This window comes from Lissotriton vulgaris, chromosome 2_1 (assembly GCF_964263255.1).
Source record: "Lissotriton vulgaris chromosome 2_1, aLisVul1.2, whole genome shotgun sequence".
Classification (NCBI taxonomy): domain Eukaryota; kingdom Metazoa; phylum Chordata; class Amphibia; order Caudata; family Salamandridae; genus Lissotriton; species Lissotriton vulgaris.
In genome coordinates, this window is record NC_141687.1 from 466,615,734 (window position 1) to 466,638,082 (window position 22,349).

Consider the following 22,349-nt stretch of genomic DNA (forward strand, 5'->3'; position numbering starts at 1 on the left):
TATGTATAAGATCAAAAGGGAATCGGAAAAGGGAAACGGACTAGAAGAACAGCAAAGGATATAATCCTGCCACTGATGCTAGAAGCAACATTTAGACCTAATGGATTGGGTGCTAATTCTGTAGTAAAGGTGCGTATTAGACTGGAGTATTCTTAGTCCGAGGAATGCATTCTTTGGCTAGAATGTTATGATTTGCATTAATATTTTAGAAAAAAGCAGAACAAAAATATAATTGGAGGTAATATTTAAAGCAAAATATAAATTGAGTTGTCTCTTTAAAGCCTTTATTAGGACTATTAATCTGTCTACTCTAATGACCACCTCAAGGAAATACATCTGAAATACAGGTCCTACTGACTCTTAGAATATAACACCATAATTTAATAAAATATAATAAAGATCATTAATTCACTATTCCATACTTTTCACTTGGCGGACACTGACACTGTATTTCTGTACAGTTTTTCACCCAAACAATTTTACAAATGTATACATCTTGCTGTTTTGGAGTGTGACAAGTGACATCTATTCTGCGGCAGGTTTCCCATCTTTTCAATCACTTTGTCCTTCCAAAAAGTCCAGGGACAAGCATATAACTGACTTAAAGCACACAAATGGAAGATTTTACATGACTGTAAGGATCAATTTTAACCACTAGCTCTTTGAGAAACCTGCCGAATTTTAGGAAACAACTTAAGACAGGGCTTTTCAGATCTCAACTAAAGTTGGATATCTGTACCATTCTGGTATGTACCCGTTCTGGACGCTGGAGCTGTCAGCGCTAAGACACTTCGATATTTGCGCACTTTATTATAATTATTATTGACAACACTGTTCATTAGTTGAAAGAATGAGATTCATTAGGTGAGCCATAAATCAATGCAAGCCCTTTTTAAGGACTACGAGGATGCTCAATTCACAATAGAATCGAAGGTCACATGATGTTTTAAGCTATGGAGAAAGCAGTTATTTGCACAGCAACAAAAAGATTCCTCATCTGAGACTTTCAATATGATTCTAAATGTGCAGAGAGTATTTGTTTTCGCAAATAAGCTCAAGTATTTCTACACAGGTTTGCCTAACTGGTGGTTAAGGTGTCTAAAAAAAACTAAGACACCTATGCTTAAGTTAAGGAGCCAGACAACTACTACAGTATGCACTGGAGTACCAAAATCTGACTAAATCGGTCACCTGAACAGGGCTACATGAGAAGACGTACAAGTTACAACTTGTGTAACAATATATCTGTAAGAGACATTAGTTAGTGATAGATTCCTTACCTTAGAATATCCCCAGGCGTCAGACTGGATCCAGAAACTTTTGCGTAGCAATACCCCTGCGCGTCGGAAGGCGTCGTCCGCGGCTCCACGTCCGTCGTCCGCGTCGTTAGCGCCGGAATGACGTCGCAGGAGTACTTAGACGCTGCCCTTGCGCGCTGACATCAGTTCTTATACACAGCTTTTCCGCGCCAGATACGCAGAGCCATGATAGAACCAACACTGGTGCCATGAAACTAGGGCCCTGAAAGGGGATGACCTTAACCCTAGATATCGGTTCGCACAATGGGGAGGATGGGTGGGCCGGTAAGGAATCTATCACTAACTAATGTCTCTTACAAATATATCGTTACACAAGTAGTAACTTGTGCACCTGAAAGAGACACGTTAGTGATAGATTCCTTACCTTAGAATAGATACCCCAGCAATACCAACCACGGTGGTGGGTCTGCGAACCAATAATCACATCAGAAAGTCCTGGAGGACGGAACGGCCAAAGAAGCCATCCCGCCGGACTTGGCTGTCCAGGCAGTAGTGTCTTGCGAACGTGTGCAGCGAGGCCCACGTAGCTGCCTGACAAATGTTCTGCAAGGGGACTCCTCGGCCCAGGGCAGTAGTAGTCGCCAGGGCCCAAGTGGAGTGGGCCCTCAGCCCAACAGGAGGTTCCTTCTTAGCCAAAGAGTAACACGCTTGGGTGCACAACACGATCCACCGAGAGATGGTCTGCTTGTGCGCCGCCCGTCCTTTCTTAGCGCCCACGTCACCAACAAAGAGTTGGTCATCCACCCGGAACTGGCGTGTGCGATCCAAATGATAAGAGAGCGCACGTTTTGGGTCCAGGCTGTGGAAACTCTCTTCCTCTTTCGAGGGATGCGGAGGCAGAAAGAAGGTGGGCAAGGTGATGGACTGCTCAATGTGGAAGGCATATCGGGGAGCCTTGGGCAGGAAAGAGGGTTTAGTCCGCAACACAACCTTGTCCGGATGGACAGAAAGGAAAGGAGGTTTAGAGGAAAGAGCCTGGAGCTCACTCACTCTCCTGGCAGAGGTGATGGGAACCAGGAAAGCAGTCTTAAGTGTAAGAAGACGGAGAGGACAGTTATGAAGCGGCTCAAAGGGAGCGCACATCAAGTAAGTTAGGACCAGGTTCAGGTCCCACTGGGGCATCACGAAAGTAACAGGAGGGAACATATGAGTGATGCCCTTTAAGAATCTGTTTACAATGGGGGACTTGAACAAAGAAGGCTGATCAGGTAGCCTTAGGAAAGCTGAAAGGGCAGAAAGGTAGCCCTTGATAGTGCCCAGAGCAGAGCCCTGCTGGGCAAGAAAAAGGAAGAGGAAAACCTCAGAAAGAGGGGCATTGAGAGGATCCACAGCCTTTGCTGTGCACCATGCCACAAATCTGTTCCACCTGCAGGCGTATACCGACTTTGTGGAGGGACGCCTGGCTGCCAGAATGACGTTACAGACTTCAGGAGGCAAGTCAAATGGCCTCAACTGTCGCCGCTCAATCTCCAAGCATGGAGGTGAAGACTGGACAGATTCGGGTGGAGGACCGTCCCCTGCTGCTGCAACAGAAGGTCCTCCTGAAGAGGCAGACGAATCTGGTGATCGACTGAAATACTGAGTAGCTAGGGATACCAGTAACTTCACGCCCAGTCCGGAGCCACAAGGTTGACTTGGGCCCGGTCGCGCTTGATTTACTTCAGCACTCTGGGCAGAAGTGATATAGGCGGAAAGGCGTACAACAGACCACAACTCCACTCGCGACCAAAAGCGTCCCCGAGCAAGTGCCACCTTGGAAATTCCAACGCGCAGAACTGATGACATTGCACGTTCTCTTCGGTGGCGAATAGATCTAACCAAGGCTCTCCCCACTGCAGAAAGAGGCCTTGCGCCACGTCAGAGTTTAGACGCCATTCGTGATCCATCATGCACCTTCGGCTGAGCTCGTCCGCCCTGGCGCTCAGAGAACCTGCCAGGTGTTGAACCACCAGGGTCACGCCCTGATGTTCCATCCACTACCAGAGGCGCAGAGCCTCCTAGCAGAGTGTCCACGACCCCACCCCGCCCTGTTTGTTGCAGTACCACATGGCGGTGGTGTTGTCCGTGAACACTTGCACTACACTCCCCCAGATAGAGGGGAGGAATGCCTTCAGTGCTAGACGAATCGCCCGCAGCTCCAAAAGGTTGATATGGAGCCGGGACTCCGCCGGAGACCAGAGGCCTCTGATCTCCGCCTCTATCATGTGGCCTCCCCAGCCCTGGAGGGACGCGTCCGTCACAGCTACGTGCTCCGGTTGGGGAAGGTTGAGGGATCTGCCGCTGACCCAATCGCGATCCGTGAGCGACCACTGCAGCTGTCTCGCAGTGCCCTCTGAGATCATGACATGGTTGGACAGGTTGCCCAGATACTGGGCTCACTGAAACTTCAGGTCCCACTGCAGAGCCCGCATCCGCCACCTGGAGTGATGCACCAGAAGGATGCAGTAGGCCATCAGCCCCAGAAGTCGCAGCGTCAACCTGACCGAGACCCGGGATAAAGGCTGAAAGAGTGGAATCAGAGCCTGAATATCCCGGACCCGCTGTTCGGGAGGATAAACCCAAAACTGCGCCGAGTTGAGAACCGCTCCGATGAAGAGAAGCTTCTGAGAGGGGCACAGGTGTGACTTCGGCACATTGATGGAAAACCCCACCTGGTGCAGGAGGTCCGCCCTTGTCTGGAGGTGGCTGACGACTGTCTGGGGCGAGCCCGCCTTCAACAACCAGTCGTCGAGGTAGGGGAAGACCGAAACCCCTAACCTGCGCAGATGAGCTGCGACCACCGCCATCACTTTCGTGAACACCCATGGGGCGCTGGTAAGGCCAGAAAGGAGCACGGTAAACTGAAAGTGCTCGTGGTCTACCGTAAACCGCAGGTAGCGTACGTGGGCCGGCAGGACGGGGATGTGGAAATAAGCGTCCTGCAAGTCCAACGCTACCATCCAGTCTCCTGGGTCCAGGGCAGCTAAGACCTGAGCCTAAGTCAGCATTTTGAACTTCTCCTTCCGGGAGAAGCTGTTGACGTTCCGTAGTTTCAAGATAGGGCGCAGGCCCCCTTTGCCCTTCTTGGGTACCAGAAAGTAGTGGGAGTAACAACCACACCAAAATTCTAGCCCAGTAATGCGCTCGATGGCCCCCTTGGCCAAGAGGGCCGTAACTTCCTCTTGCAGAAGTTGCAAATGATACCCCGACACGCGGTGGTATTGCGGTGGCATGGCTGGAGGGGTCGTCTCGAAGGTGAGGGAGTAGCCCCTTCGGACGATTTGCAGCACCCACATGTCCGACGTGACAGTGCGCCAGTGGAAGTGGTGATGGAGAACCCCGGCCCCCACTGGCGTCACATGGGCCTGAAAGTACGGACTAGGAGGGTTTTGAGGCGGATGCTGCAGGGGAAGGTGTGGACTGGCCTCGCCGTTGTCCCCGACCGCCGCCACGGCGGTTTCCACAGCCGCCACCGCGCTGTGTATTAGTCTGCGGCGCGTGGCTGGCAGCACGCGTGGGGGCGCCCCTTCCTTGGCCACGCAAGGAGCGAAAGGCAACCGATTGCTGGCGTGGGGCCGAGAGGCCCAAGGACTTGGACGTAGCCCTGGAGTCCATAAAACGCTCAAGCGCATGGTCTGCCTTGTTGCCAAAGAGGCGACGGCCATCAAACGGCATGTCCAGAAGGGTAGCTTGGACATCAGCCGAAAAGTTGGCAGTCCTCAACCAGTCGTGGCGTCGAACTGCCACCGTCGTTGCCATCGCTCTGCCCAGTGCGTCCTTGGTATCCAGCCCACACGGGATGGAATAGCGTGCCGCATCTCGACCCTCCGCAAGGGCTTGCGCGAGTTTAGTCCGGGTCTCCTCCAGACATATTGGCAGCACGTCCGCGACCGTGTCCCACAGAGTGTGGGTGTAGCGTCCCAAAACGCATGCGGTATTGACTGACCACAGTCCCAAACTCAGGGACGAGAACACCTTCTTTCAGAATTGTTCGTACCTCTTGGAATCCCGATCGGGCGGAGCCGTCGGGAATGCGAGCGGTTTAAGGACCTCAGTGAGGAGGTTAGTCCTCAAGGCCGCGACGGGGAGCTCCAGGCCCAATGCCTTGGCCGCCCGCGTCAACACTACACTATAGGCAGCCCCCTCCTCCGTAGCCACGGTTGGAGGGGAGACAAAACCAGTGTCTGGCGAGGTGTCCAGTCCTGTTGAGACTGGCCCTCCTGTGCCAGAGGTTCCAAAGACCCCTCCCAATCCACTTCGCCACCCATTATCTAAAATTCAGGTTCAAAGGATGGGGCTGGTTCGTGGAAATAAAAGTCTCCAAACGACGTCAAGAGCGGCGCCCAGCGGCGCCGGAACCAAATCGAGGGCATGATCGGGGACGGCGACGCCCGTAGGTGGCGCCGGGGGTGACATTGTAGGGGCCGGCGTCGGTGAGGTGTTGAGGTCGACCGGCGACGACCCGGATCCGGAAGCGGATCCAGTCGGGGCCTGTGGCGCCGGGACCGAAGTCGCCAGCGGTGTAGGGGCCGGAGCACCCGGCGGCGTCTGAGCCGAAGCACCAGACCTGCTAGGCAGGACGGCCCGGGACCAGGGTTCGATTCCCGGCGCGGCAGGTTTCTGGACCAGGGTCAGCGGACTCGATAATTCTCTCGCCTCGGTGCCCACTCTGATCAGCGATCACACTCAGCAACTCTGGGCATTAGCTTGCCTCATCTTCACTAACGGCCCCACCAGACCGCCGGGGATGCCTGGTCTCACCCTGGAGATACCCATTAAGGGACCATCTCTCAGGGAAGCCAGGAAGGGTTTCGCAGCGGTCAAAGCGCCTTGGGACCCTACGGGTAAGTAGTGCGCTATATAAATGCCAATACATACAATACATACATTGCCATGAGGTACCGCTCAACCTCCCCAGGCGTCGCATCGTGCCCAGGGACCGGAAGGTGTGGGGCAGGCTGCGTCGCCCGCGACTCCGTCGGAGCCGCGTGGGTGGTGTCACCCGAATACCCGGCCACGCCGCGCGAGCGTCGGGGTGGGTCGGAAGAGCGATGACGCCTTTCCGACCTCTTATGCCTCTTACCTGAGGATCTTGATCCCGAAGACCGATGCCGACTCTCGGAGCTATGAGGGCTCGACCCCGTGACCGGTCCCTCGACCTCCTGTGGGATCGGGACCTTGAACGGTGCAGGCCGACTGCCGGATCTCAAGTCGCTTGCGGGACCGCTCCCGCCGAGCCTCAGACGTCGGGGCCCAGCAGTCGGAGCAGGCACGGTCGTCGTGGTCGAGGCCTAGACACGGAAGGCACCGGCGATGGGGGTCGGTAACCGACATCATTCGGCTACACTTGGAGCAGGTTTTGAACCCGGGCATCCTTACCGGCGCCGTAGGAGTCGAACGACTCGAGAAAAAACCAGATCAAAAGATCAAAAAAGTTTAGTCAAAAAGTGACTAAGGGGGGGGGGGAGCTTTGCGCGCAACCAAGATGGCCGCAAGAGCACAGTGCTCCAGAGACCCTCGCCGCCTCCCGCATATATCCTGCATCTTATCCTGCATCTATTTAAGAGACAACCCAGCTGATATAATAGCTGTTTTCAGAAATCGATTTGGACGCCGGGAACCGAACTTACGCCACTTCGAACTTTAGTGGCCTGCTCCATGGAACCGCCTGGGACTCGAGTCACCGTGGTGCCCAGGTGGTAGTTGAACAACAACCGCCTGCGGAAATCGTCTTGCGCCCCTGGTTTGGCTTTCGGTTTCGCTCTTGAATTTTGTACCTAAGCCTATCTCCGCCCAACTCTGGCAGCCCACGATCTAGACCTCGCAACTGCACCTGGCGCCGGCTGTCTAGAGCTCCTGGTCGTGTGGTCTCCTGATGAGACTCACACTCGAACTTCCCTGGGGCTGAATCGTGAGGGAGTCATTTTTCCCAGGTTCCAGAGGCCCCTCCGGGGCGCAACATCTAACATGGTGGGCAAACCAGACAGCGAGAAGCGGAAGACCAAAACCACTCACCGAGGGGGTACCATCCAATCTAATATTATGGATCGCTATACCCAGCCTAAAGGGTCCCCCGGTGGTGCGAGTAGGTCTCTGGAAGAGGCAGATGATGGCTCGGCTGCATTCGATGATTTGACCCTACGTGATGTCATGGGTGCCATTGCTAGCATGAAGACCCCCATAGGCCAACAGTATGGGACATTGGCCCTAAAGATCGACACGGTGGCGATCAATGTCAACCTGATCAGGACAGACTTATCGAAGACCAACGAAAAGGTCAAATCCCTAGATTTGTAGACCTCTAGCCTCACGACCGATGTGTCCGACTTGCAAAAGGAGGTTCACAATCTACGGTCCTCCAACGACCTATTTGCCCGCCGGCTGGAGGATTTTGAAAGTCGGGCAAGACGCAACAACGTGCGTATCATAGGGGTCCCTGAGAAGTCGGCCGAGTTGACCACAGATCTCCTCGTGGAAAATCTTATTTTGAATCATCTCGCCCCCAAAGGCCTGAGCAACTTTTTTGCAGTGGAACGTGCGCACAGAGTACCGGGTGGGAAGCTGATACCGGGTGCCCCTCCACGGCCTATAATCGCCAGAATTTTCAATTATAGGGATAGAGACGCTATCCTGCAGGCATCACGGGAAGGTGACCCTACTAAGTTCGAGAACACCACGGTCAGCTTCTACCCGGATTTCACCCAGTCCGTTCAGAAACAAAGGATGGGGTTCCAGGGGATGAAGCGGCGACAGAGATATGGACATGAAATACGCAATGCTTTTTCCAGCTCGACTTCGTGTTGAACACAACGATCGGACGTTCTTCTTTGATCGCCCGAGAGCGTGAGTGACTGGCTTGATACATTGCCTACGCAGCGAGATCGCTCAGAACATTCTGGAGGTGCGGAAGGTGGCCCGTTGGAACAAGAATGAGGAGTGGTAACCAGTTCCCAGACAGTACACAGAACTGGCAGCTGTGGTTTGATGACTTTTGTACTTGCAATGCATCTGGTGTAGTACCCAGAGGTGGCGAGGGGGATGGGACTCTCCCTCCTCCAGGGTTTATTCTTGTAGATCAGTTTAATGTTAGGGCGAAGGCACACTGCAAGTTGGGGTGGCTCTTGAGTCTAACACAGGGGTGCAAGGTGGGGGGATTTATTTATTGCCATTTTTAGAGCACAAACAAATACCCGCAGGCGTCTCGGCACTATACAAATTCGCATAACATCTGCTCGGTATTAAATGCTCCAAAGGATTTTTAGTGGAAGCTATTGATTAAAAAACCATGTCTTTAATCTCTTGCGGGATGTGTTCCTGGGATTGGTTGGGGGGTGGGGTGGGGGGTTTGGATGTGTTTTATTTTGTTTCAAGGCAAAGCATTACTTTGCATTTTGATCTGGGTGTTGTGTTTGCTGTGGGGTGGATTCCTCCCTTACTTTTGGGATGGGAGTTAGGGGGTTGAAGGTTCTATGTTGGAATGTTAACGGACTGGGAGATAGGATAAAATGAGGAGTGGTACTGCAACTGCTGAGACGCCTTTCCCCTGAAGCAGTATTACTGAAGGAGACACATTTGATCGGCAACACGTGCCACGCCATGAATCGGTGAGGTTATCACCTAATCGCACACTCAGGATTTACTTCTGGATCTAGGGGGACAGGTATCGTAGTCAGGAGTTCCCTCCCCCTGGAGTTAGATGATACAATTCTTGATGACAGGGGACGCTATGCCGCTTTCACAGGTAGGTGGAAGGGGAAGACTATCTCATTACTTTCTGTGTATGTTCCACAGGGTTTACTGATTATGACCTTCGCTTATTTGGGGAGAGTAGTGTTGGGGCTCCCTGAGGGCTTTCTGGTCATGGGCGGGGATTTCAATTCGGTTTCCAGTAGGGAGGACCGCAGTCCTCCCAGGGACCTCAGGAGATCACAGTCTTGGTTGAGTGGCTTTTTGGAGACGCGGGGTCTGGTAGATTGTTGGAGGCTGATGCACCCGGGACAAACACAATACACCTTTCACTCTGGTGCCCACGGTAGTCTCGCTAGGCTTGACTATGTCCTGATGCCAGCTGCACAGGCCTCTTCGGTAAGGGAAGTCAGACACTTGGCTAGGGGTATATCGGACCACTCCCCACTGTGGCTTCTAATGGACATGAATATGGGCTCTGAGGGTCGAGTGGCTCCGATCAATCCTTGGCATCTCCTTAACCCCAAAACCCGGGCTGAGATGATTAAGTCTTTAGACCATTATTTTGCTGAAAATGTCGAATCAGTGTCCTCTTTGGTTTCGCTGTGGGAGGCTTTCAAGACGGTTATCCGTGGTCAGGCACTGTCGTTAATTGCCAGTGCAAAGAAAAGCAAGGCAGTGGCTGGAAGCCGAGATAGCTGAGCTGGAGGGGGAATGGAGGTGGGCATTACTCATGATAAATTGCATGTCCTCAGTCTCAAACAGCTAGACTTTAGGGCCCTGGTAACGATGCTGCTAGAGCTATGAGTCAAGAGCAGCAGGGACGGCTATATGATGTTGGAGACAAAGCTGGTAAATTGATTGCCTGGTTAGATAGAAAGGAGAGGGCGAGTCGTGTGGTTCCCGTGATTGAGAGAGTGGATGGAGTGCGTGTTACTGACCCGGTTGAGATAGTGGAGTGTTTTGCTGAACACTTTCGTAATGTATATTCCCCAGTATCTGACAGACCAGAAGAAGACTCGCATTTGTTTTTGAGAGACATCACGTTGCCTCGCCTATCGGATCCTGATAGGGATCTGATGGATGCAGAGTTTTCTGATGATGAGGTAGCAATCGCTATTCGCTCCATCCGCTAGGGGAAGGCTATGGGCCCAAATAGTATACCTGTCGAGCTTTACAAGCTGCGTCCGGACAAAATGGCGCTGTATCTCCGTGAAATGTTCATGGAATCACGAGACGTCGGTTCCCTTCCCCATGATCAGCGACTTGCGACCATTGTGGTGATTCACAAGGAAGGGAAACCGCGGGATCGTTGCACATCCTATAGCCTATATCGCTCCTGAATGCAGAACCCAAGGTCCTTGCAAAATTGTTGGCAAACCGATTGATTAAGGAGATCAGCGATCTGATTCATCCGGATCAGTCTGGTTTCATTCCACATCGCAATACCGCTTTAAACCTGCGTCGTCTTCATGGCGTCCTGGCGAAAGCGGAGTCGCTGCGTGAACTGGCCATCTTGGTTTCCTTGAATGCTACGATGGCCTTTGATACAGTGGAAAGGCCATATCTTTGGGCTGCTCTAGCAAAGTTTGGTTTCGGCCCGGGTTTCATCGGTTGGGTAAAACTCCTGTATGAGGAACCGCTGGCCCAGATTGTGGTAAATGGTAGGGTCTCTAAGTCCTTGGTTCTGGGGAGGGGCACGGGACAGGGGTGCCCGTTGTCCCCACTACTTTTCGCCCTCGCCTTGGAAACCCTTGCCTCTTGGCTGCAGTGGGAACCATTGCTTAAGGGTTTTCGGTGGACCCCTGATTTTGAGGATCGAATATCACTCTACACAGATGATATTTTGCTGTATCTCACGTCGCCTCGGAAGTCGCTGATAGTACTGTTTGATGTGCTGAACTCGTTCGGGAAGAACTCCGGTCTCGTGATTAACTGGACTAAGTCCTGTGTTTATGTACTCTCTGGAGACGCTCCCCCTTTGCCACGCATTTGCCCCATACAGGTAACGCAGATAGGTTTTAAATATCTGGGGGTCTTCATTTCACTGGACCCCGCTGTCCGTTACGAGCGTAATTTGCTTTCCCCGCTCCAGCGGTTGAAGTCTGACGTTGCGGCCTGGTGTGGTCTGCCGTTGTCCCCTCTCGGACGGGCAGCCCTTTTCAAGATAATGTCTCTACCATGGTTTTTGTATGCGCTTCAGAACACGCTCGATGTTATACCGGCGAGTTACTTCCGGGAGGTGGAGAGTTTACAGAGGCGATTGATATGGGGCGGACGACCGCGTATCGCCCTTGCTAAATTGACACTTGTATGACGGGGGTATTGCACTTCCGGATATCAAGCACTACTACTGGGCCTCCCAGCTGGGAGCAATTAATCATGCAATGTATGACCCCATGTCAAACCCTGCGTTTGAGATGGATAAGTGGCAGCTGCCGGGTGGAGACTACAATAGGGCGCTTTACTCCAAGTCTGTCAGAGGGAAAATCTCAGGACCCACTAAGATCGCAGTGCGAGTGTGGCAGAATGCGAAGGCGGCAATGGGGTGGTCAGATCGATTGACCCGGGCAACCCTGCTCTACGTGTCTGAAAGATTGGGTAGCTTGTGGAGGACGAAGGGCTTTGAGAAGTGGGATATAATTGGTATTTGTAAGGTTGGAGATCTCTGGAACAAAGATAGGATTAAGACCTTTGAGGAGTTGAAGGTAGAATACGAACTCAGTGACAAGGAGTTCTTCCGCTATATGCAGATCCGCCACGCACTGAGCTCGGTTTTTCCAGCCGGGGTCGCAATTCCGGAATCATCCCCTCTCAAAGATCGGGTGCTAGACGGCTACGTTCCGGACAGCACCATTTCTTTGATATATAAGAAACTGATCAACGACCCTTGCAGATTTGCTGGTGCGCCTCCGTGAAGTATGGACCAGCGATGGGCTGGAGTTGGATGACGAGGACTGGCAAGCTGCGATATCCTCTCCTAAGGAGGTCGCGATTCCAGCCCGTCTCCGGCTGGTGCAACTCAAAATCCTGCATCGGATTTATATCACTGGCCCGCCTAATTCGTATGGGTTATTCTGTGGATGGGTTGTGTAAGCGTGGATGCGGCTTAACGGGTACTTTACTCTACATAATTTGGGAATGCCCAGAAGTGGTTGTGTTTTGGAATCGAGTGCATGCAGTTATGGAGGAAGTCACAGGAGTTTCGTTGTTGCCTGAAGCCAGGCGCTGTCTGCTGAATGTCTGGGAACCGACAGATTATGATGTTGCGCAGACTCAATGGGCGACCCTTGGGAATATGATAGCCAAGAGAGATATAGCGCAATTGTGGGGATCCCAAAGAACACCCACTATCACGGCATGGAAGGAAAATATGGATTGGTGCATGTTTCGGGAGAAAACAGTGTATGTGGCCCGCGGCAGACCGAGGACGTGGGGTCAAATTTGGGGCCAGTGGAACTCATACCGGGGTGAGATGTGCACTCCTCCCCTCATTGATATTCCGGAAATGCCGCCTTCCCCCTAACCGAACATTCCTAGTGTTGTCTAGTCTTGAGAACATGTGAATCTGCTTCCCCCCTGCTCTCCCCCTTTTTCATTTGACATTGACGATTTGTATTGACTTGTAACATGCTTTTTCACCCCTTAGAGCATGTACCCAGCAGTATTGCCTTTATTGCCTTGTTTGTTTATGTTTATTTTATTGTTAATAAACAGAGTTATAAAAAAAAAAGTGACTAAGGGGTAGAGCGGCTCCGGATCTGCGCTAGATGGCGCGGAAAAAAGAAGAACTGGCATCAGCGAGCGAGGGCGGCGTCTAAGTACTCCGGCGACGTCATTTCGGCGCCAACGACGGCCGCAAAGCCGCGGACGACGTCTACCGACGTGCAGGGGTATTGCTACGCAAAAGTTTCCGGATCCAGTCTGACGCCTAGGGATATTCTAAGGTAAGGAATCTATCACTAACGTGTCTCTTTCAGATATCAAATTTAGAAGCTTTTATTTAGCATATTCATAAATATCTACAATTATGTTCACCCACTTGAATTACTAATATGGAATTTTCTTTCTAGAGCTGACTTGGGTAACATCAAGGGCTTCACACTTATCCCAGTTGAGTAGGTAACCTAACAGGTGTCAGAAATTGGAGAAAAGGTATTAAAACGTTCACAGGATTCTAGGAGATAGGTTTAGTATCTAGTATTTTATTTGCATACCGCATTACTTTGACTTCTTATGCTAAATAAATTCTTCCAATTCATTAATAAATAATGAGAAAAACAGAAAGGAAGTCCAAATTCAAAAGAAATAGAAATGAGGAGAGAAGCAGCCCTCTATAAAACTGTGAAAGAGTCGGACATAATTCTAATGAAATTATACCTAGCAGTTTGCTGCGTACGAAACATTTGCACCATATTAATAATTGCTGGTTGTATACTACATGTAAGCAAAACTTTAAAAAAATATTTCATTATAACTAGCTAAAACACACATGTAAAATTAAGAAAAGCATGTGCTGGAGAATTTTTTCTTGTTATATTACATATATTTTTTTTTACATTTTATCCCTGGATAACCTTACTGCAAATCAGACTACAGCTGGTACAGAAGCAGGTTGATCCCATAATATTCTACTCTGCAAGACTAGAATTTCTAACTTTTTCCTTCCCTCTACTCATTGGCTGTTCTTCGCGGGCCAGTTATATCTTAAGCTACTGAGCATCATACAAGGAGCTCTCTGATGGCTTCTGCATGTATTCCTCAATCAATCCTGTAAGATGCACAAAAAACCTGAAGAAACTCTGACGGGTTCCGTCTGTTCCTGAAATCCCGACACCACAGCAGATTTAGTTGCTCCTAATATAGGGCGTCGAAACAACATACCAGAAATTATTTTAACTTCAATGGCCATTTAGGAACCAATCGTCCAACAACATTAATAGGTGGCTAGTATTTCAATTATACAATATACAAGAAAGGCAAATATTGAGGCCCTATCGTTTGGAGGGACTCGATGCAGTAATAGTGCAACCAGAACTTACAACAGCAGGGCCATTTCAAGTGTGTTATTACCATACTACTATGAATTTCGGGGGTTTAGGAGCAGCGATTACCCACAGGAAATTGTGCTCCGGAATTTCTGCATGTTAAGCACCCGATAAATTATATCTGGTTTTACCAGTAGAAACGTGCCTGAGGTAAACCTCATAGGCGTGAAAATCAAACACAACTTAAAATGGAGATTCTGCTCAGGCCTTAGGCTCAACCTGGCCAAGTCCACCCTGCTCCCGCTACACCCCTCCCGGGATTGTTTTGACTGGCAGTTCTCTATTACCATCCGTCACAACTCGGTCAAATATCTGGGGATATGGGTGACGCTTTTGCCGGAATTGGAGTGGGCCCTTAACATCACGCCCCTGGTGACCCGGATGAGGGTGGACCTAAAGAAATGGCATTCCCTCCCCCTCAACCCCCTCGGACGGAGCGCACTTTTCAAAATGATGATCCTTCCCCGCTTCCTTTACACCCTACAGAACACCTCCATCCCACTCCCCCGCGCCTGGTTTCGAGTGCTGGACGGATGTCTGACCAGGTTCCTCTGGGGAGGCGGGCGACCGTGGATTTCACCGGCGCACTGTCGCATTCCGCCCTACGACAGGGGCCTACGGGTGACTTATCTCTACCTCTATTATCTCGCCACCAAACTAATAGTCATCCATGACTGGTACGCGGGAGGTTGGTCTGACCCGGCATATCGGGTGGAATTGTCAGAGAAGGATTTCCCTCAGCTTCAAGCCCTCCTCTACGGCTGTCCAATTCCACAATCCTGGCCCCTATTACCAGAGCGTTTTTTTGGCCTGGCGGGCCTCCCTACGCCACACGGGATGGGACCGTACACTTACCCACCAAACGCCCCTCTGGCACGGAAACTGGCTCAGAGAGATATCGTCCTTGGACGGGTTCCGACACTGGGACCTCATTGGAGTGTCGGTGCTCTGCGATATATGGGTGGGAGATCACGTCCGTGCCTTTGCCGAACTACAGCAGCGCCACGCCCTTTCTCATTCCAACACTTCCGGTACCTCCAGCTGCGCCACGCCCTCCATGCGCACATCCCCGTACCAACCACCCTCCCAGAATTTAACCCGTTAGAAGCCCAGGTGATGATGGGAGACCTGGGGAGGGGGGAGTATCCCGAATCTATTGTGCCCTAATCAATAACAGCCCTGCTTCCCTTGATCGCTTGCGTGCCCGATGGGAGGGTTGGGTGGGACCCTTAGAGGAGGTCGATTGGAGAGACGCCCCACGCACTCTGACAACATCTTCCAAGTTGAGGCTGGTACAGATATACTACCTACATACGTCCTACCTCACCCCAGAGAGGCTCTTTCGGGCCCACTTGAGAGCCGCCCCAGACTGCCGTAGATGCGAATATTCCCCAGCTGATTTCTTTCACATGGTGTGGACATGTCCGGGACTGGAGAGGTTCTGGAAGGAGGTGGAAGGAGAGCTTACTCGGGCCTTGGGTTGGGAGGTCCCACATGATCCACTTCGGCTGCTCCTGGGGGTCTTTGATGGCCTGGATGGCAACTGATCAGACAAGCGCCTGCTAGGGACGGCGGTGGCTGTGCGAGATATTGTCCGTCACTGGCTCCGTGAATCCGCTCCAACGGTGAAGGGCTGGAGGAGAGGGGTGGATTGGTGCGGGGTCCAGGAGGAGGCCCTTTGCGAATCCCGGGGTGCGCCAGAGCAATTTACTAAAATTTGGGGGAAATGGTTCAACCTACTGCCACCATGAGCGTTGATAGTAGCTCTATGTTTTGTTCCATTGAAACGCTCTGCTGTCGGGCTGGGATACTGCTCACCCTTTTCAGTACGCCGCTGAATGCTTTTTTCCACTTATGTCTAATAACTGCTGAGTTGCCTCCAATGATTTTTCACTGTTGCTTAAGAAATGCCAATAAAGTTGATTATAAAAAAAAAAATGGAGATTCTGACAGTAACTCTGGTTTAAATGAAACGTAGAAAGAGTGCCAAAGGTTTGTCTTTTGTGTTCTTTGTTACATTTAACAGCACTTCTTAATAATTCTCAAACACCATTTGCATTTTAGATGTGCTCCAAAAATAGTGTGGTGAAGTCAGTGCTTCTAAATTTAGATCAATACAAATGAATACTATTGTAAGGTTTGAGACACATCTATATGTTCAGATACACACATTTGATAAACTGTTTGTGAGGAGGCTCTGTATGAACCTTAAATGTCATATTATTAAAGAAATAGTTGTTTCACGAATCATGGCAAGTTTTTTCCTTTAACCGTCTCTCATAAAATCTCATGTGTGCTACTAAAAGCATACCTAAATGCTGGATCTATTTCTACAGGATTTTCCTTCTCTTGATTTAAAAATAATTTTTGGCTCTTTGCCGAAAATTCCAGGTCGAGATATTCACTTCACCACACACAGCGCTTTTGTAGTACTGCACGAAATATTCTACAATGAGCTCCGGCTCAACCAATCAGTCTAACTGTTGTGTATTGCTCCATCTTTAACTGACGGCAAAACATTTCAGTCTGAATACCTGACCAGCAGAAGCAACCAAGATGAGTCCATAACATTTTTCCCGCCTTAAACGTTTAAAGTTGCTTCACCAGGAGCTCTGTCAAGATGAATTGTCTGCAACTCAACTTTGACAGTATTTGTAGCCTGCCGCCTCTTGACAACTTCTGACTCCTTCAAAAAGACAAAGCAATGTACCATGTTCAAACAGCTTCACTAATGGCCCTGAATCCCCACAGGCCCGCTGGACATCCTAGTGCGTTCGTTACCCATTGACTTTGAATGGCCCAAAATATGAAAAAGGTTACTGGTTCTGCATCATAGGAATCTTCAGTGAAGTCATAAATGCTTGAATAATTTCCCCTGGAACAACTTCTTGTACAGTTTACTTACATGGAAACAGAAATAACGAAAGTCATTATCAATGAACATACAGGTATGTTCATGGATAAAGTCTTCTTTATTGCGGTTTCCATGGAAGTAACTGTATATATCTTTCAAGTAAAAAAATGGACCTTCGAACACATTCGGGCCATTAGTAATAATGACCCAGAGTACTCAGTTGGCGGATACAGTTAGGCAAAACATGGGAGTAACTCAAATTTGATCACATTTCTTGGCTTAGACAAGGTTACTAGACATCAGAAAGAAGAAAGATAGATGATTAGACTCCACAAATTGGAATCAGAGTATATCATTAATCTAAAAAACCTGTTCTCCTTTTTGGGTAGGGAAGCGAGGGCGCTCCGTTATGGCGACGGTGGCCGCCCCGGTAAGACCTTTAGCCAATCTTCTGCAGTGGCCTCATGCTGCCTCCTACATCACAGCACTGAAGGACGGGGTCCGGAAGGCATAACCCCTCCCACCGAGGTCATTTCACGGGTCACGTTTTTTATACTTAACTTTACACCGCCAGGACTATATCTTCGCGTGACCTCCTACACCATTACTTCAACACTCTTGAGCTCCACTGGCTGAGCAACAAAAATGAATGGGTCCTTGTGTAACGAAACTGGTGCTATGTAAATCGCTCTGATTCCAGATATCTTCGATTCTAGTTCACGCTTTATAAAAATCTAAAAAAAAAGAAGAAAGAAAGCAATGGCCTTCAGGAATACCTCGATAAACCCTTCTCTAAGGAAGAGATCCTAGCTTCTATCAATAGTCTGCCCGGGGATCAGGCGCCTGGCTCCCACTGTCTGCCTGTTGCTTTCTATAAAGCATTTGCGCCCATACTTATCCCGCATCTCGCCCCTACGTATAATGACTCCTTGGAGTCAGGGAACTTCCCCCCTTCACTTCGTGAGTCCCTGTTGACACTGCTCTTGAAACCAGACAAATCCCCTGAACATCCGGACTCACATCGCCTCTTATCATTCATCAACACCAACAATATGATCTTTGCCAAGCTTCTGGCCTCCCGCCTCTTGCCCCTCATGCCTATGATCGCTCGCCCGGAGCAGTACGGTTTCATTCCCGGGCGTGCAACATCGCAAAACATCCACACGATATTTGCTGTACTTCATCAGATCAACCTGCTCTACCGGCTGTAGCGGCTTCTTTAGATGTCACCAAGGCCTTTGACACTCTCGAATGTCCCTTCCTTTTTTATCTCCTCCCCAGTCTTGGCTTTAGCCCGGTGTTTCTGCGCAAAGTCCATCTCCTTTACGCCCTCCCGGTGGCTCGCCTCCAGATCAATGGTCAGATATCAGAACCCATTCACGTTTTGAGGGGTACTAGGCAGGGGTGCCCACTCTCGCCTATACTTTTTGCTGTGGCCAAGGAGCCCCTTGCAGCCAGGCTCAAGCAGTATCACACTCGGAGGGGCCTGGGCTTTGCGGCCCTGGTTGTCTCCATGTACGCGGACAATGTCACTCTCTATGTCCGCTATCCTCAAGAGAACCTCGGCCCCATGGTCTGTGAGGTGGTGCGATTCGGGGGGTTATCCGGCATCCAGGTGAATTGGAACAAGTCTAATCTTTTTCCTTTGACGGATGCCACGATCCCCTTCACCCCGGACAACCCTTTCGTGTGGGCATCACGGCCCTCCAGATATCTGGCTCAGTAAGAAAGTGGATGAACTTTGGAAAGCCAATTTTGGTCGGAGTGTTGATTGGCTTGAGACCAAGATACCCCTTTGGCGGCGCCTATCTCTATCCTTGGAGGGACGTATCGCCATCGCTAAGATGGTAGTGCTCCCGAAATTTGTATATTTGTTTCTGAATGAGCCTGTTCCTCTCACAGCTCACTCCTTCCGCACTCTCTGTTCCCTCATCATCTCCCTTGCCAGAATGGAGTACGATATCCTCACGCTTCCCCTCGCATGCGACAGGACGGGTGCCCCGGGTTTTAAACTATACGTCCTCAGTGCCCAGGCCAGCTTCCTTCACTTATGGCTGCATCCAACGCCATTTCAACCTCATGTGGCGGTTGAAGCCGACCTGGCTGCCCCTTGCCCGTACAGACTGCGATCTTTGCCCCTACCAAGCCACCACGTGGAGAATTTGACACAGTGGAGACCCTGTGCTGAGTTAGGGACGGTCTTCGGAAATATTCAGGCTCAAGCTTGCTCTCCGTCGGTGCCATGCCTGTCGCATACCACCCGGCTTTCCCCTCACTGCACACGGCAGATCTGGTGAAACGTGAGGCTGGCATGGGTCTGGCCATTTTATCTGACCTCCACCCCAACGGCAATTTATTTTTGCTTTATTATCAACTTAAAGCGTCTTGTCGGGATTTGTATCCCACATACTCGCAGCCCCCCCTTTCGATGGCTGCCCTTGACCTGACATACACTTCTTCCTCTCCTTGCAGACTGATCTCTAGGCTCTATGCCACCAGGCTAGTGGCCTCTTCAATATCTGATGATGGAGCCCGCAGGGCCTGAGTGAGGAATTGGGCATCGATCTCTCTCAAGAGGACTGGCTGTACTGTTGTAAGCAGACCAAACACTTCTCTTTAAACTACCGCCTGCGCCTTAAACATTTTAAATATTTACACCGGCTGTACCATTCCCCGGCTCAGTTATTAAGAATGGGTCTCATCCCTAGTGATAGATGTCTCCGGTGCTCATCTCCTGGGGCGGACTTTTCTCATCTTGTTTGGCTGTGCCCTTTGGTCTCTACATACTGGCGCGAAGTGTGCACTAATATTACAGAGATAACCTCCTCACCTGTTTTGCCAGATCCTCTTACCTGCATACTCGGCTTGGTGATTTTAAACCATGGGGGTCACGTCCGAAACGGGGGCCTGGTAGGACGTATTAAACCATTGTAACATAGAAATTACCTGGCCTCCAATTCACAATACTGCTTCTTTATTCAGCAGATTTTAAATACAACACATTCAGTTATTGTACCTTACTTTAACAATTGTAATCCATTGAAATCACCTTTCAGCAGTATTTGTGCATATTTGATGCATTCAAGGTTACACATTTCATTTTTCAAAACATAATGCTCTTATCAAAGTGAAAAAAATAATAATGAAAACATTAAAACCATGTTAATACAATAGACCATATCAATACAGTAATCCTTTTGAATAGTTACACCACTCAGTATAGCAAATAATCAGTCTGCCTGTGCTAGGATTATTTACACTTTCTTGTTTTACAAAGCATACAAACCGACTCTCTACGGGGAAATAAACATTTTGATTCTCTCTGGGGGCATGTTTTGTATTGGTACACCCTCACAAGAGTCCCCACTCAATATGACTGCCTCGTAGACGTCAAAGGAAAAGCAGACGCGTTTCCAATCCCCCTCTGAGTTTGTGGATTTCGACAGGGCTGGTCCACAGTGTAATCTGTATGTTTTTGATACAAAACAGGGGGAAGGTGGTAGAAAACATCACCATAAATTAAAGCTCTATTTCTACCCTTCTTCTCTATATGTAATGAATTTTGAGGAATAAACGATGTACCTGATATTCGTTAACCGCGGTGGTAATTCCACCGCGGTGCGGGCGTTTCCTTGCGCGGGCGGGACCGCGTCGGCCATTGGCCGACGGCAGCACTGGGAGGTAGTGCTGCCGTCGGCCAATGGCCGACGGCAGCAAGGAAAGGGTTAACTTAGCTTACTCTTGCAGTACACATTGCTTCTCCTTTTCACGTGTACCTAAACATATTAAAATAAATGATGTAGGTAAATGTATGAGTTTGGAATTTCATTTAGTCGTTGTCATAGCTAATTTGTTGGAAACATACTTGGTAATTCTTATGCGTGTTTAATTCCTGTCTTTCTGTTTTTGTTTCTTTATAGTTTTAATAGACTTCTGCTCCGCCCTACAAAATATATTTTGTATTCAGTTATCCCATTTGTTGTTCAAACAATCTTTTAATCAGGCCAAAACAACATTGGGCACTCCTCTTACTTGAAAATGGCTACTTTCTTTTCTGCTCAATCACTTGTTGCAGACGCTACGTGCAAATAGTGTAAGCTTTCAGTCGGATTAGCATAAACTCGTTGTTACCTGTTGGAACAAATAAAGGGCTCTAGGAAGCGTGTTTACATTATGATCGCTGTTTCAAAAATAAGTGCGTGACATGCACTTTTTTTTGGTAGTGTGCTGCGCGCTTGTTTGTCTTTAAACAATTTCCTACCGCTCATTGTTAACACGCGGCAGTGCGCTCCATAGTTTTTACGTACTTTCGAGTTTGTCGTTATGAAGAACGTGGCTGTTAGTGCGCGTTCATTATTTACTATTCACACACGCTTTTGCCTTTGGTGATAATTGAAGGATTTAAGGATTTAGCAAATGTATGTTGGTCATTCAAAAAACGTAACACTGTTTGCTATACGGTTCGACTTAACGCGATTATAAATCAGCTTATCTTGGCGGCTGACTCACGCTACTGTGTTGGTTTTTTCAACACGGCTTTCCCCCACATTTCCACGATTTCTGATCCATGGTGACTGTAAAGTATTTTAGAGGCAGTTAACTTGACGCATTGCTCGGCGTAATGTTTTACTCGTACGTATAGAGACACTTACATTGGGCAACAAGTCACATAACTAATTCGCCTTAACAAAAAACACATCAGAACGGAACTTCATGGTCACTTCCTTCTTCAAGATCTGAAGGCAGGCACCATTCCCTGGGGGCTACAGGTTAAAAATGTCCCTGTAGTGTTCACTGAAGACCCAGAATACAAAAAGGGATTCAGCTTCATAAGTACGAAGTGCAGTCGTGACCTAATGGTTCACACTATTGAGACAGCAGCAAGCATTTGCCAAAAGGAACTTGACAAACTTGAAAGCTTTTTTTTTTTAAAATAATTTATTTATTGGCATTTTGAAAAAAGGCATGAAACAAACCAAGGTAAGTACATCATAGGCATGACAATAGGTGCTGTCGGCAGGAATTACAAATAAAAAAATAAAAATTAAAAAAAACACAGTATGATTGGCAGTATTACAACATACATGAATCAAATCAGCACAGTGCTATGGAACAGGACAAATCAACCAGAAACACCCAGGACCCAACGCCTCAGACAATTGCAGTAGGGAATGGGCCAACCAGAGGGCAATAGAGCACCATACCGTCCTCAGGCCAGCGTCAGTATCCGCACCCATACCAGGACTTCACTTCAGGTTACTGCCCGGACATCGTGTTCGGTAAATCACACGGCATCACCTCACCACTATCAATGTTGTTCCCCTCATCCTCACCACCCCCAGTCAACTCTTCTCTGTTTAGTGCACCGTCCAGTACAAGTGACAAGAAATTCTTGGGCCTATTTCGTGGGGGCATCAGGTCGCTGTATAGCTCGGATTGTGTGCAGCAGTATATCAATTCCCT

General features: G+C 49.4%; 1 protein-coding gene across 2 annotated transcripts in view; it reads right to left on the reverse strand.

Moving 5' to 3' along the window:
• The window catches only part of PMS1 (PMS1 homolog 1, mismatch repair system component), a 1,062,426-nt gene that overhangs the window by 809,090 nt on the left and 230,987 nt on the right, over window positions 1-22,349 (reverse strand). The gene's annotated exons all lie outside the window — the stretch shown is intronic.